Here is a 13,937-nt window from a genome sequence, read left to right on the forward strand (position 1 = left end):
AGCCCCCTACTCCCTAAGTGCAGTCTGAGCTGCAGATATGTGAGGGCTCCCTATGGTGCTCGCTCAGCGAGGGACAGGCACTGTGGGGCTCACTGTTCTGCTAGTGGATTTGTTTGTCAATCATGTGCCTTAGGCTGCCCGAGCTTCAACCACATATGTGGGACAGGGCTGGGCAAAAGGTGTTTTCACCATTCTCACTTGGTGTTGATTTATGGGTCTGGGGAGGGAGGTTGCCCTTAGAGTCACTGCTGCCTGCTGCATGGTGGGCCCACCATTTTGCGACTGGGCAGGCAGGTGCAGGCGTCACCACAGTTAGTTTCAACAGCGATTCAAGTTCAAGCGCTAAGAACCGCTGGCCGGGATTATCTTGCCACCACTAGTCGTTGTCTGTGTTCACATTGCATTTGGGGGGCCTCTCAAACATATCACCTCCCTGTAGTGTGAGGAAGTGGTGCCATTATGTAGTCAGGCATTGGGCCTAAACATTGTCCCCATTTCTGAGGAGCCCTTTCTCCAGGCGGTGCCCAACTCCTCAAAGGGCAGTGATCTCAGCCACATTGGTGCTGTGCCCCCCAGGTAGGTTGTGGGATTGCGGCAAGAGCAGTGGGCCCACGGTGCCACAGCGCTGTGCACTCTGGTGTCAAAAATGCCCCCAGGAGCCTCCTTACCTCACAGTCCAACCCCCAGTACTCCTGGCACCGCAGGGATCATGATGCTCTCAGCCAATGGGCATGGCCTCGCTCGCCACTGCTAACACACCATGACTGGGCCGCTTGGAATCCTCCACTAATCTGCTGATTCGAGGCTTAAAAAAAATACCTGTGTGATGCCCCATACCCCTGTCTAGCATTGATTGATAGTTCAGTTTGGGGCGTTAGGAGCTCAGATGCCTTGACTTTTCGGTGGTGTTACAGAGGAGCCCTTATACATCATGTCCACTCGACCATCTTAGTTGGCCTCCCATCCATCACATTTTTGTATACTTGAGAAGTACAAACATACCATGAAATGTGACTCACCATCGATCATTACTGTAAGCAAATCATTGACAACATGGAGAGCGGCAACGTTGGGGCAATTTGTTGTCTTAGAGTTTGATTGGAGGTCATCTAAAAGATTATTCTCTGAGGTGTAACTTCTTGACACAACTTCTACAGTTTTCTGGCACCTTAGCTATAAAACGAATGCTACTGCTAGGCTTTTACTTGTTTAGTCTGTGGGGTAAGCTATCTGTTTATGAGTAGTGTGACATGCCCTTCTTTTAGTGGGCTAATTTGTCTGCTATAGATAAAGAAGTATGATCATCGATAGAATACGTTTTTTTCTTACAGATGCTTTTCAGGGGGACATCAATGGATGTAAAGGTCATCTATTTAGGCTCCCCTTTAAGATTCAATTCAGTTGTAATTTTTTCACGCGCAATTAAGTAACATCTAGTCTATTTGTCACGATTACATCTAGTATGAACTCTGACAGCTATTTACAGCTATCAGTTGAGGGTGTGGGTTCCAGTGAGGCTCAGACAAGTCTTTTCATAACAAGTGAAATAACTACTTTGGTATATTTTTGGCTGCCTTGTATGTTTGTTGCTAAACGATGCAGTACAGTGAATATTTTATTTTCAATAATCTCCTTTATTAATTGAGAGAGCAGAGGTTGTTGTTTCTTCTCTGCTCTGGGTGTTTACTTCTTCGAAGCAAGATTGGGACAGATGGTGTGTTTGTCCCATATGATAATTGGATGATTATTTCTAAGCTAACTTTTACTGCGTAAGAAAGGTTAAAGCTTTTGTTCATATTAACTCCTCCTGGTGTAATCTCTCTATGGGCTTTTAACCATGCCCATCAGTTTGGTTGGTTCTTGGGCTTGCCTTTTATAATTTGCTTCATTTCATTAGTTAAAGGCATGCATACGTCATGCCTTTTCGGATGTTTAGCCCTCCTCGAGCGCACCGGCCAACTACTGAAAACATACGAGGCTCTATGTTTTCCGTATGATTTCTGGACTACTTTTTCACTTTATTTCGCAGGCAGCGCGATCTCTCTGGGCAGTAGTCGAACGCTTTGCATGACATTGATCTTGTTACATGGCTAATTGCACTTTTGCTAGTTACATGGATAATTGCACTTTTGCCAATACGTTTCACTGCAGGGGAACTTCTGTTTCCTTTTGTGTGTCTCAGTCATGCTTCATGGAGGCCGTCGGCTCGCTTATGTGAAACTTTTTACTTTTTAGTTTATGGGCAAGAAAAGTCCGGTTAGGAGTTTAAAACGTGAATAGCTCTAACTTGTTTGACATTGCGTGCCAGAGGCCCTTTTTGTGTAATACACTTTCAGACAGGCCTGGCGTTTTAGACCAATATTATATTCTGTAGTTTTGCTTTCCATATTGTATGAGCTCCAACGTCTTAGCATGTACAGTGTCGTTGGCTAAAAAGCCAGGTTTTGCTAAAGGTCCGCGGACCTCAGCAGTGTGCAACCAGAACTCGCCGGGCACGTCTGACAAGAAGCTTGAGTGAGAGAGAGTACTATGGCAGGGTTGAAGGGGCAGGGTAATCACTGTGGGTCGCGCACACCCCTCCATTCCCATTGGGGAAGCAAGAGTGTGGTATCACATTCAAGATTAGGCTTGCCCTCCTGTTATAATCAGTGCTGCTTGGTGTTTGCACTCTCCCTGTCTAGGGAGAGTGGGCTTAGGTGAGAGAAGAGTTAGAGAGGAGGAACTCAGAGAAAACTTTGCAGGTCCAGGACTGAGCACCTGACAATCCAGATTTTGTGCATTGTCTTCTCTGACATGAAATCATATTTAAGTTGTTTCCAAAAGCAGGACTACTCATCCCAGAATGCAACGTAACAACATAAAGGGTTGCTTTTGAACTAATACTTGTGCATGGACCAGGGACACCGAAGAGCCCTAGGACCCATAGTTAAATTTTCAATTTCGGGACAAATGTTCAGAGCTTACAGTGCTAAAAATACCATGTTGTTTTAAATATTTAGAATACAAATGTTGAATCGGGAAAACTGTCACGCGCTTCTCTCAATATGTTGCAAGCTGGAGAAAATATATTGTAGACCTGACTGTGGGAATCACAACTACACAACAGTATTCTTCCGGGCTTGTTTATAGAAAGTAACTGTATCACACCTTCCGAAAGCACCATTATAGAGCTAACTTAGTAGTGTTATTTCACAATACCTTTGGTGGTCCGGAGCAGGCAGTGGGGGACCTGTCTCATACATAACTATGGGCCATATGTATGAACATTTCGAATTGTGATTTCCTAATTGGGATTCCATGTGAATCACAATTAGGAATTCGCAATTCCAGATGTAAGAAACTCCATTGAGTTTCTTTTGCGATTCCTGGTGAGTCGCAAATAGACCTACCTCATTAATATTAATGAGGCACGTCTCAATTTGCGACTCACTGGGAATTGTAAACATCATAGGGATGGTGGCCTGCTGTGGTCATCAGACCACCAAGTCTGTGATTGCTTTTAAGTGAAGCAATTTTTTTTTAAGCAGCTCATTTTCCTTGAAGGAAAATGGGATGCGTTTAAAAAGAAAAAAATTAAACGTTTCAGTTTCATTTTTTAGGTTGAGTATAGCAGCGCACAAGCGCTGCTTTTTCGATGTGTCAGTATGTATCTGGGCTTTTAACTACACCCATCTCACACCCATCACTACCACTTGTTTGTGGGCTTGCCCTTCAAAAATCCTTTGATGACATTGGTAAATGGTTTATGTTTGTCCCTCCTTGGGGAGGTTTTGCTACCGCCTTGGCCATCACCCATGTTACATGGCTAATTGCACTTTTGCCGATAAGTTTGACTGCGAGCGAACTTCATTTTCCTTTTGTGTGTCTCTTCACGCTGATCCTCATGATGGCTGTGGCACTGTGAATCGACTCACTTATGTGAAACTATTTTACTTTTCATTTTCAACATATGTGGCAAGAAAAGTCTGATTAGGTATTTACAAAGCATATAGCTCTAACTCGTTGCATTGCAAATGCTTGTTCTTGGGACTCAAAGATTTCCAATTTGATCAAAAGAATCAATTTACGATCAGACCACTCAACCTCAAATGGACAAAATCTGTGCTAGCCTTGATGAAGTCTAAGATAACTCCCTTATAAATGTAGGCTATGAAACACATTGAGGGAGATTGTTTACCCTAAGGAATTGATTAAGGCTAGAGATAGCTGTTTCCTCTGAGATTTCAAGTGACAATGGAAGTCTTTCAAGATAATTATTGTGTTGTAGGATGCGATAATGGTATACAGTTGTCAGACAATTTTCTGCACAATTTAAACTACAGCTCAGGGATTGAAGATGGATAAATGATATTTAGGGTCTCATTTAGGTATTAGTGGATGTGAACACTCCTCCAAAAAGTGCTGTATTTTTTGACCACACCATTTTGACTCTATAAGGCATCTACACACTCTAAATAGGTTGGACAATACATGGGTCACTTTTTAGATGGATGCCCCGCATCCACCAAACTGTAAATGAGGCCCACAATCTCAAACATACTGAAGGAGATTGCTGGGTGCCTTCAGTTATTAATAGAAGGAAGAGTAGACTTGTGAGTGTTCAAACATACATGAAACAGAGGGGTATCTCTACAAGGAGTTTGTGCTGCCACTGTGTAACTTTTTTATGCAGCAGCAACGCATTAATGTACAAAGTGATGCATTGGGCATAATGTGTCACTTTTCTTTCCCGTCCATAATTATTTACATGTGCTACAGCCGGCTGGCACATTAAGTTAATAGTATGCAAGCTAGGTGTTCCCTCTTAAAATCCCTCGCAGAACTGACACATCCATATTTACAAGTTTTCAGCGAAGTGGTATTTCGTAGGCAAATGACCAGCAGGGTCTAAAATGAAGAAAAAACTCCTTGATGCACCACTTCTGAGGCTCATCTGTTACGGCATAGTTCCCACAGATGCATCAGAATTTCTTACACACATTGGGTCCTTACATCATGGTTCTGCATATTGTAAGTATGGTGTATCCATGGCGTCCTAATGGACTTCTGCGCATCGTAAGTGTTTTTGATTCATCGATGCCGCACCGCAGCAATGCGTCATTTCTTGTAAATATGTCCTGATTGACTAGAAAAATCGCAACACTTGCTCCTTTCTTTCCTACTCTAACCAAAATACCCAATGGACAAAAACATCTAGGAAAATTAGTCCAATAATCGTGTGAGAGGACGAGTTTTACCATGTTTTAATCAAGAATCACATATTGAACTTTTAAATGTTGATCAATGGCTAGCACCAACATATAAGGGCTGCTTTTATGTGTTGGAGAACTTTAGTAGTAGGTGTCTGAAGAGAATGGTATTTAATGTTGATGAAGGTGCTATCTGATTTTATTTTCAGGAACGTGCACATGTCTGTTACCCGTGACATATGATAGTTTCCATGGAGATGGAATGGCTAGTCTCAACAATGGCTATCTGGCAGTGGGTCCATTTGAGACACGGAAGTAGGAAATCAGCATCTGACATAATTCCATTCAACTTTCACTAGGTAAGCTATAAATCGTTTGCCAGATCAAGGATTTTTTTGGTGTAAAATCAATGTTTGTGGTAAACACAAGTATTGTTCTACGCAGTTTGTTGGGTTTGGCTGGTCTAGAAGTAAGAGAGAAAAGTTTGTGGCTAAGATTAGTTTCTGAGGGAGGCTGGTTGATTATTGATTCAACTGCACTCACCTGGAAGGAATGTAAAAATAGTTTGAATGTGTTTGGAGTGTACAACTATGAGGTTCATTGAGTAGTAGCTTAAAACCAAACGAGTCAGAAACCAAAGTGAATGTAGCATGGATTTCCTTTAGAAATTAAGAGTTCCAAATAACACAGAATTCCTCCTGGATCTTCACACTTATCTTGGAGTAAAATAAAATGTATAGAAACATTGCTAATCTCATGGAAGGTAGAACTGTATATAAAATATACCTGTTGTAAAATATCACAATTGAAGCATTCACATATAATGGTTTCCTAAAGCATCTAGCAAGAAGGTGATTCCCACAGTCATGGGTTAATGGTGGATGGGTGTTCTGTCTCCTTTGGTCCCTGAGCATGATGCTTATTGCCCTGGAACAAACATATCACAGCACCACAGAACAAACAGAAAAGGAGTTTTATATAAGAGGGCCTCCCTAGAGCTGAGTTCATTTGCAGATATGAAAATATATGACTGTAAGCCCTCACCACAAGGCCAGTTAGAGAGTGAATCTGAAGGATTTTGAGGATTTCATAATCCTCGTCTAGAGGGATACACAAGTCAAGAGGTCATATGCCTTGACCTGACCTGCTTCCTGCAGGTCAGGTAGGGATTTTCGTACTGGGCAGGGAGACAGTCCAGCTGAGCAGAAATCCTCAATACATCTCAGATCCAACAAAAAAACATTTGAGCCCACACAGTCATCCTGAGCTGGCATCTCCACTTGCTGAAAGACTGCCATGAGTTACAAAGGCAGGGACATCCTATCAAGAGGGAAGTGTCACAAAGCAGAAAACACACCTAATCCCAAGTGGGATAGGCCAGTACTGGAAAAGGGAGGTCTGTGTAGATCACAGTCTCAACAGGAGGAATTAAATGTGGTCCAGTGGTTGTCTTCTTCCTCTACTAGTATGTATAACTGCAGCTCCCATTCAGTTGGGTGGAGAAACAAGACTGGAAGGGTTCCTATGGTGGAGACACAAGGCTGGCAGGGAACTTGGGGTTGGTAATACGTGGCTGCCAGAAAGTCTGACATGCTTTTCTGGTTTTGCAGGCAAGTGGGAAAACTGGACAAAAATTCTGATCCGCCCTGTTACTAGGACCATGTATGAGATGGAAAAATATTGTCCAATACAAGATTATATTCTTTAAAGTAATCTTGATTTGGATGCAGTTAATGTCGGATTTTGCCAGCCTATGTTAACGCTAGGCATTTAGTAATGTTAAGGATGATGCCTTGAGAATGTTGGTAAAAAAGGAAGCACATCTTACCACTTCACAGACTTCTTGTATTCCATCCTCGAAGAGCATATGAGTGTCTACACTCACCAGTGCCATGTTTCATTGATAATCTCATCTGATATATATGTAGAAACAAAGACAGACAGAATGAGCATTGATTCCCAATGCCAATATTAATATAGTAAATTCTATTTTTTTATTATAATGATAGAATTTATTTATCTTCACCTTTATGGGTGTCCGAACACATTCTTTGTTGCTCTGTAATCCCCTTGCTTCATTGTTAACTCCTGATACAACCCACTCGTAAACCTATACAGAGTAATCAAATTCACCCTGAAGCTTTAAAAAAACGACCTCACGTGGTTGGCTCATCATAGTACAGTAAAATATACATCTTTTTTAAGACATGTACTAGTCTATATTTTTGTATTAGTTGTTACTGCAAAGGTAGCTTTCTGTTTTAAGCCATAGCACCATTTCTGTGGTGGCTATTAGCTGCTGTGTTTGACATTCTATGTTGAAATTATGCATCAGGTGAACTGCCTCAGTTTGCGCCAAGGGTCACCGTTAAGTTGCAGTGGCCAATCCAGACTGGGGCAGCGTGCATAAAAATGTGCCTTCGCAATGCAAGTACAAACTCTGACATTTCATGTTGACACTGGGAAGAGTGCATTAGTGATAAGGCAATGGGTTAACATCATAGCTCCATTGTTCACTGGAGGTAGCCTGCCTCTGTTTGAAGAGAGGCAAGGTTTCTACCACAGGTAGGGGGAGTGCACTGTTGCACCTGCCTTCAGGGTATGCCTTGGAGTCTCTCTGATCCCTGTGGCCCTTCCCATGGATTGCCCTTGGCGGCACACTGACATTGCCCATTCCCCATCTCTATGTGGTGCACAGACAGTGTGCCTCCCGACACTTTCTCTTCCTCAGCGCCCACGTCTATAACATGGTGCAGTTGCAAAAAACATGCCTCATGCAAATGAGGGAACTTGCCACTGTGATCACATCAGCACAAAATGTGTGCTAGCGCACTGCCATGTCATAGAAGGAGATACTAAATTCTCTGCACTCTCCTCTATTACACCCAGATGTCGCAGAATCGGAAAAGTGTGTCAAAATCCAATGTGCTCTAAGGGCACTTTCTGTGCTCCACCCTAATATGTTGAGTTTTGAAATACCACATAATTACCCATGCTTGTGTTGCATATATTGGTAATCACAAGTACCAAAGGAACATATGATAGCAGGCATATTAGTGATAGGAAAATAACAGAATATTTTTGTGTCAATGTATAGTTAATCAGCACTGATAAGTTAGAAATGCCATGTAAACATGGATCATGAACTAACTAGGTCATTCTGCTATGTTATATTACATTATTTTAAAGTGTATGATCACCCAGAGGGGATCTATGACGGTAGCTGACTTTCGGGTATACATGAGTCGGGGGGTGCAAATAAATATTGGGGGAAAAGCCAAGTCTTCAATCTTTCACTGAATTTATATGGTTCTCCAAAGGACAGAGATTCAATGGTACATGGCACCTTTCTTTAGATGCAAGAGAAGGGAAGGAATAACTGCTCTTGGGAACCAGATTAACCCAAGAGATCCTTATCAAATGTTGAATCTGGCAGCTGAATAACAGCAATGCATGCATCTTGAAAAATTGAGGCCTACATCCTTAAAAGCTATGTAGGCTATGTCTGTGTGTTGTTTGTGAGACAGACACAGGCATTGATTCAACTTAATCAGTGCCCGTCCGCTGCCCCTGATGTGATTGAGGTACTATTTTGTTCCTTTTATCTTCTAGTGCCCTGCAAACAGAAGGTGTGTGACAGTCAAAAAAGTGCCCAGCAGGACAAACAAAATTGCCAGGTTTTCATTTTATATAGCTATTTTTTTTGCCAAATCGTCTGTTCTCACTTTGCAGTTATGTTTTCTTTTGTTTTTGCTTGTGGCCTCTGTTCTTCAGAGATGACATTTATCTTGTTCTAAATACTGCAAAGCGACTGTTTCTTTTTTGTGTGTAATTTCTGAAATGACATACTAACACATAATTGTGCAGTGCACCCCAGTTCACCCCACTCCAATTTGCCCCACTACAATCCACCCCTCCCTCACCTCACCCCATCCCAATCCACCCCACCCCAATCCAATCCAATCCACTCCAACCCACCCCACGTCAATCCAATTCTCGCAACCCACCCCAATCAAATGTGCCCCACACTACTTCGTCCCACTCCAATCCCACTCTAATCCAAACCAATCTACACCACTCCACAACAATCTGCCGGTCTCCAATCCAAAACAGTCTGCCCCACTCCAATCCAAAACAATCTGCCCCAATCCAATCTGCCCAATCCTAAACAATCTGCCCTGCTGCAATCTGCTTCACTCCAATCCAAAGCAATCTACCCCACTCCAATTCAAAACAACCTGCCTCACTCTAATTTGCCTCACTTTAATCCAAAACAGTCTGCCCCACTCCAATCCAAAACAATCTCTCCTACTAGAATTTGCCCAACTCCAATTAGCCCCACACCATTACAAAATAATCTGTCCCACTCCAATCCACCCCACTCCAATGCGGGCCACTCCAATCCAACGCACCCCACTACAAACCAGTGAATCCAATCCACCCCACTCCAATCCAGTCTAATCCACCCCACTCCAGTCCAGTTCACCTCACCTCAGCCCTATCACTCCAATACAAACCACCCACCCAATCTAATCTAATCCTTCCCACTCAAATCCACCCCAATCCAATCTACCTCACCCTATTTCAATCCACCCACTCCAATCCAATCCACTCCACTCCACTCATCCTCCCCACTCTTCCCCAATCCAATCAACCCCACTCTACTCCAATCCAATCCACCCTACTTCCTCAATCCACTCCAACCCACTCTACCGTATTCCACCCCCTCCACTCTACAAAACTGTCTGCCACTGAACCACTGAACTCTACTCCCCTCTACTCAAATCTACTACACTCTACTCCCCCACTCCAATCAGACACTATACGCCATTAACTTTTAGCCAAGGTGGACAGTAGTCACATTGGTGTTCAACACAGGAAAACACATTGCCAAAGACAATAGGTCTTGAATAGATAGGCAAGACCTATTGGCTTTGCTAATGCCTCGCAATAGTGGTCCGGGGTACAGTTCACTTCAGTCGTCCAAACTGTAACATACAAAATCATTGACCAGAATGATGTGATGAAGGAGTGCTAAATGGGGTGACAGTCTTTTCAGAATTGATTTGGAAAAAACACATATTTTGCCACTTACTGTAGAATTGCCTCTCTATAGAGAGGTCGTCAGAGTGCATAATAATAGTTGATTATGAATTTGAAATGCCTGTGTCTCTAAAACTGAGATGAACGTGCTAAGGTCATATAGGAGTGTTGTAGAGGCGCCATGGCGTGACTTTACTTTGTAACGCTTTTTGGAGGACAAGTGGGAACCATTTTTGGTTCTTTCATCAGAGCCAGTCTCTCTCACTTCATTTGTCGTAGGTGGCTCGTAAAATTGCTTCTTCTCTCACATCTATCATGCAGGTCAGAGTTCATGATGGCTACTGTCAAACTGATTGACCCATCAGGAATCAATAAAGAGACAGGTTATGCTCTTTCTGCGCTCTGTTGGAGACAGTTAAGTCTCAGGTCTCTGATAACAGCCACCGCTGGAAGTTATGATCTCTACGTGACCTCTGCCTCAGCGCAATCGACTTCCACGCAGCGGATTCTTTTACGACTGCTCCCTGCTTGACTGGTCGCAGCCAGGAGCACGTGCATTGATTTGTGCCTTAGAATCGCTTTGCAGGCCAGGGAAGCCATCTACGGGAAACAATGGCGTTCTGCTTTGCTCCTGCGTTTAAACTTCTGTTTAACAACGGACGTAGTAGAATCAAATATTTCCCGAAAAAAGAAAAAAACACCACAAGCAAATATAAAGTTGTGTAAAGCACCTTTCTAGGTTTTCATGCCTAGTCTTTCACATCTTCCTGCGCACTTCAGTGGTTTCCAAAAGATAATGTAATCATCGCTGTGGGGTAAAAAAAATATACCTACGTTGTTCAGCGTTCGTTTTCAGAAAACGCGCTGAAGTGTAAAATTAGGTAGAATGAGCCCTGTCACAAACAACAGAGTAAGATGGATCATTCAAGGACTGACATACTGTGTCTACTGTACCTAGCCCTTAAATGTTTGCTCTCTTGGGCAATGAGCACTGTCTGGGATTCACCCTTTAAAGTTGATTTTTAAATATACAAAGAAAGGCATAATTATTACACGAAGTTACTATCCCTCATTAATTCAAAGTTATCTTTTTTTACTTTTAGGTGATATCAAAAACAGCAGCTTGTTTTATGCCTCATAAAATCAAAGTCCCTTATAAATATAATTCACTCTTTGCTGTTATAACTTCACCGAACTATTCAGCTAAATATTTGCACTGGGGATTCTGTGACAGAAGGTGATGCAAAGTATGTGAGGCGTTGCCAAAAGCAGTGAGGAACCAACTTTAAAGGGCAAAAGATATCTTGTTGTAAAATGTGACGCTCCATGGCACCCAAATACTTTTGCATCACCCCTATCAACGTATGCAAGAAGGATGCCTGAGGTTGGCCAGCACAATAATCTTAGGTCTAGACGAAACTCCAGATCTATTAAACGAACGTGATTTGGCTTTGCCCAAAATCCTAATGCCAAGTCAAAGCAGACGCAAAAGTGGTCAAGCTGCATCTCGCCTGATATACCTATCTGTGAACTGAGGCCCATACTCATACTTTTTTTAGCGCCGCTTTTGCGTCATTTGTTGATGCAAAAGCGGCGCTAACTTACAAAATACAATTGTATTTTGTAAGTTTGCGCCGCTTTTGCGACAAAAAAACGCACAAATGCGGCGCTAAAAAAGTATGAATATGGGCCTGAGTGCTTCACTTTGAACACATTTCATGTTTGACTCCTGTGCTGTTGTGTTATAAAAATGTGTCTCTAGTACAACTCCTAGGCTACACACTGCTGGGTTGCCTTAGTGGAGCAGCTTGGGACGTAAGGCCAGATGATAAAAGCTTTTTAGTGGTGGCAAATGGCCCGATTCGCAAAAAAGTTCCGTTTGCGTCTGCTAAGAAGCTGTTTGGCATGTTCCAAAGCAAAACTGCTATTTGGTAATGTGTTACTGAATAGCAATTTGGCATTGCAATTCGGTATTAAGAAGGGGCTTGTTTAGGGTGTCCCTTCCTAAATTCAAATCGCAGTGGTTTGTTTGAATGATATGTGACTGAAATGCGATCACAAAACATTCAGAGGTTACCACCAATTACAAATTGGTGGTAACCTGCCGAAAGGACCCCTTCCCCTTTGTGAATGTCTGTGAAAGCATTTTTTAAGAGCAGGCAGTGGTACCATGGCCCACTGCCTACTTTTAAAAAATGAAAAGAAAACTTTTCATTATCTTTTTTAAATGCAGCCTGTTTTCTTTTAAGGAAAATGGGCTGCATTTAAAACAAGCATTTGCAATGCGTCTTGTGTTTGCTCAGTTTAGAGCTGTTAGCGTTGTAAATTCCTAACTGGACTTTTCTTGACACATAAATTTAAAATGAACAGTAAAACAGTTGACATAAGCAAGCCAATTCAAAGTGCCATGGCTGCCATTAGCGTGAGCGCAAAGGAGTGACACAAAAAGAAAAAGAAGTTTGCTTACAGTCAAACATATCGGCAAACATGCAATTAACCATGTAACAGGGTCGATGGCCAAGGCAGTAACAAAACTGCCCCAAGAAGGGACCAGCATAAAGCATTTACCAATAATAACAAAGCATTTTTGAAAGACAAGCCCATGAGCGAGTGATAGTGATGGGCATGTGGGGGGTGTGTTTAAAAGCCCACAGATAGATTACAACAGACTAGAGCGCCTGCATGCTTGACCTTAAAAAAATATTGCTTTACTTAAAAGCAATCACAGACATGGTGGTCTGCTTACCCAAGCAGGCCACCATCCCTGTGAATTTTTGCAATCCTCAGTGGGTCATAAAGCGAGACCTACCTCATGAATACTAATGAGGAAGGTCTATTTGCGACCCACTGGGAATCGCAAATGAAACTGAAATGAGTTTTGAACATTTGAAATTGTGATTTCCTAATTGTGATTCACATAGAATAGAAATTAGGAACTCGCAATTCAAAACATACTTACATCTGGCCCTTAGTGTCACACAGAACAGCCAGATTTATTGTGAGCACCCCTAATGATCTGATAGGCAAGTGACTCTTAAGAAGTATAGTGTTACGTTGTTTTCTCCCCTTCATGCAATGCAGTGCAGCAGTTTTTCACTCTGTGTTCTCTTTTGTGTAAAGCACAGTACATCTTGGACAAGTGTCATGGCTTAGTTCAGCCATTGTCCCTGCACAATACCCCTCAAGTGTCCAAGTGTCATATTACATTGTGGAAAATGTGCGTAAGGCAAACTTGAGCAGACTTCTACATAGAGGAACCTATGCTAAATGGAAATATCTTTACACCGATCACTCAAACAAATGTCATTTTTACGCTTGATTCAAAAATCATTTATTCACTTTCCAGCTGTGCAATATCCGTGAGTAAACTGAAGTGTACCACCTTTGCACTGTGTGTTATATGATAGTTATGTAATATCATTAATAGTGAATCTAATTTAGGCATTCACATTTACCCGTGCAATTGTGAGTCTCTTAATGTGATTAAATAACAACTGTAAGATTTTGGATGTAAAACAGAGGAAATATAATGTAAATGCCATGATGTTTAAGTACTTTTACACCGGTTCTTGTCAATTTTGCACCAATACATGACAAATTCACATAGAGGTTTTCACCAATGGACTAGTGCAAAACAACTTTGTACTGTCTGATCCAAATAAAATATTGTTTAATACAGATTGGACAGTGCAAATGTGGGTACAA

The sequence above is a fragment of the Pleurodeles waltl genome, chromosome 5 (assembly GCF_031143425.1).
Source record: "Pleurodeles waltl isolate 20211129_DDA chromosome 5, aPleWal1.hap1.20221129, whole genome shotgun sequence".
NCBI classification, from domain to species: domain Eukaryota; kingdom Metazoa; phylum Chordata; class Amphibia; order Caudata; family Salamandridae; genus Pleurodeles; species Pleurodeles waltl.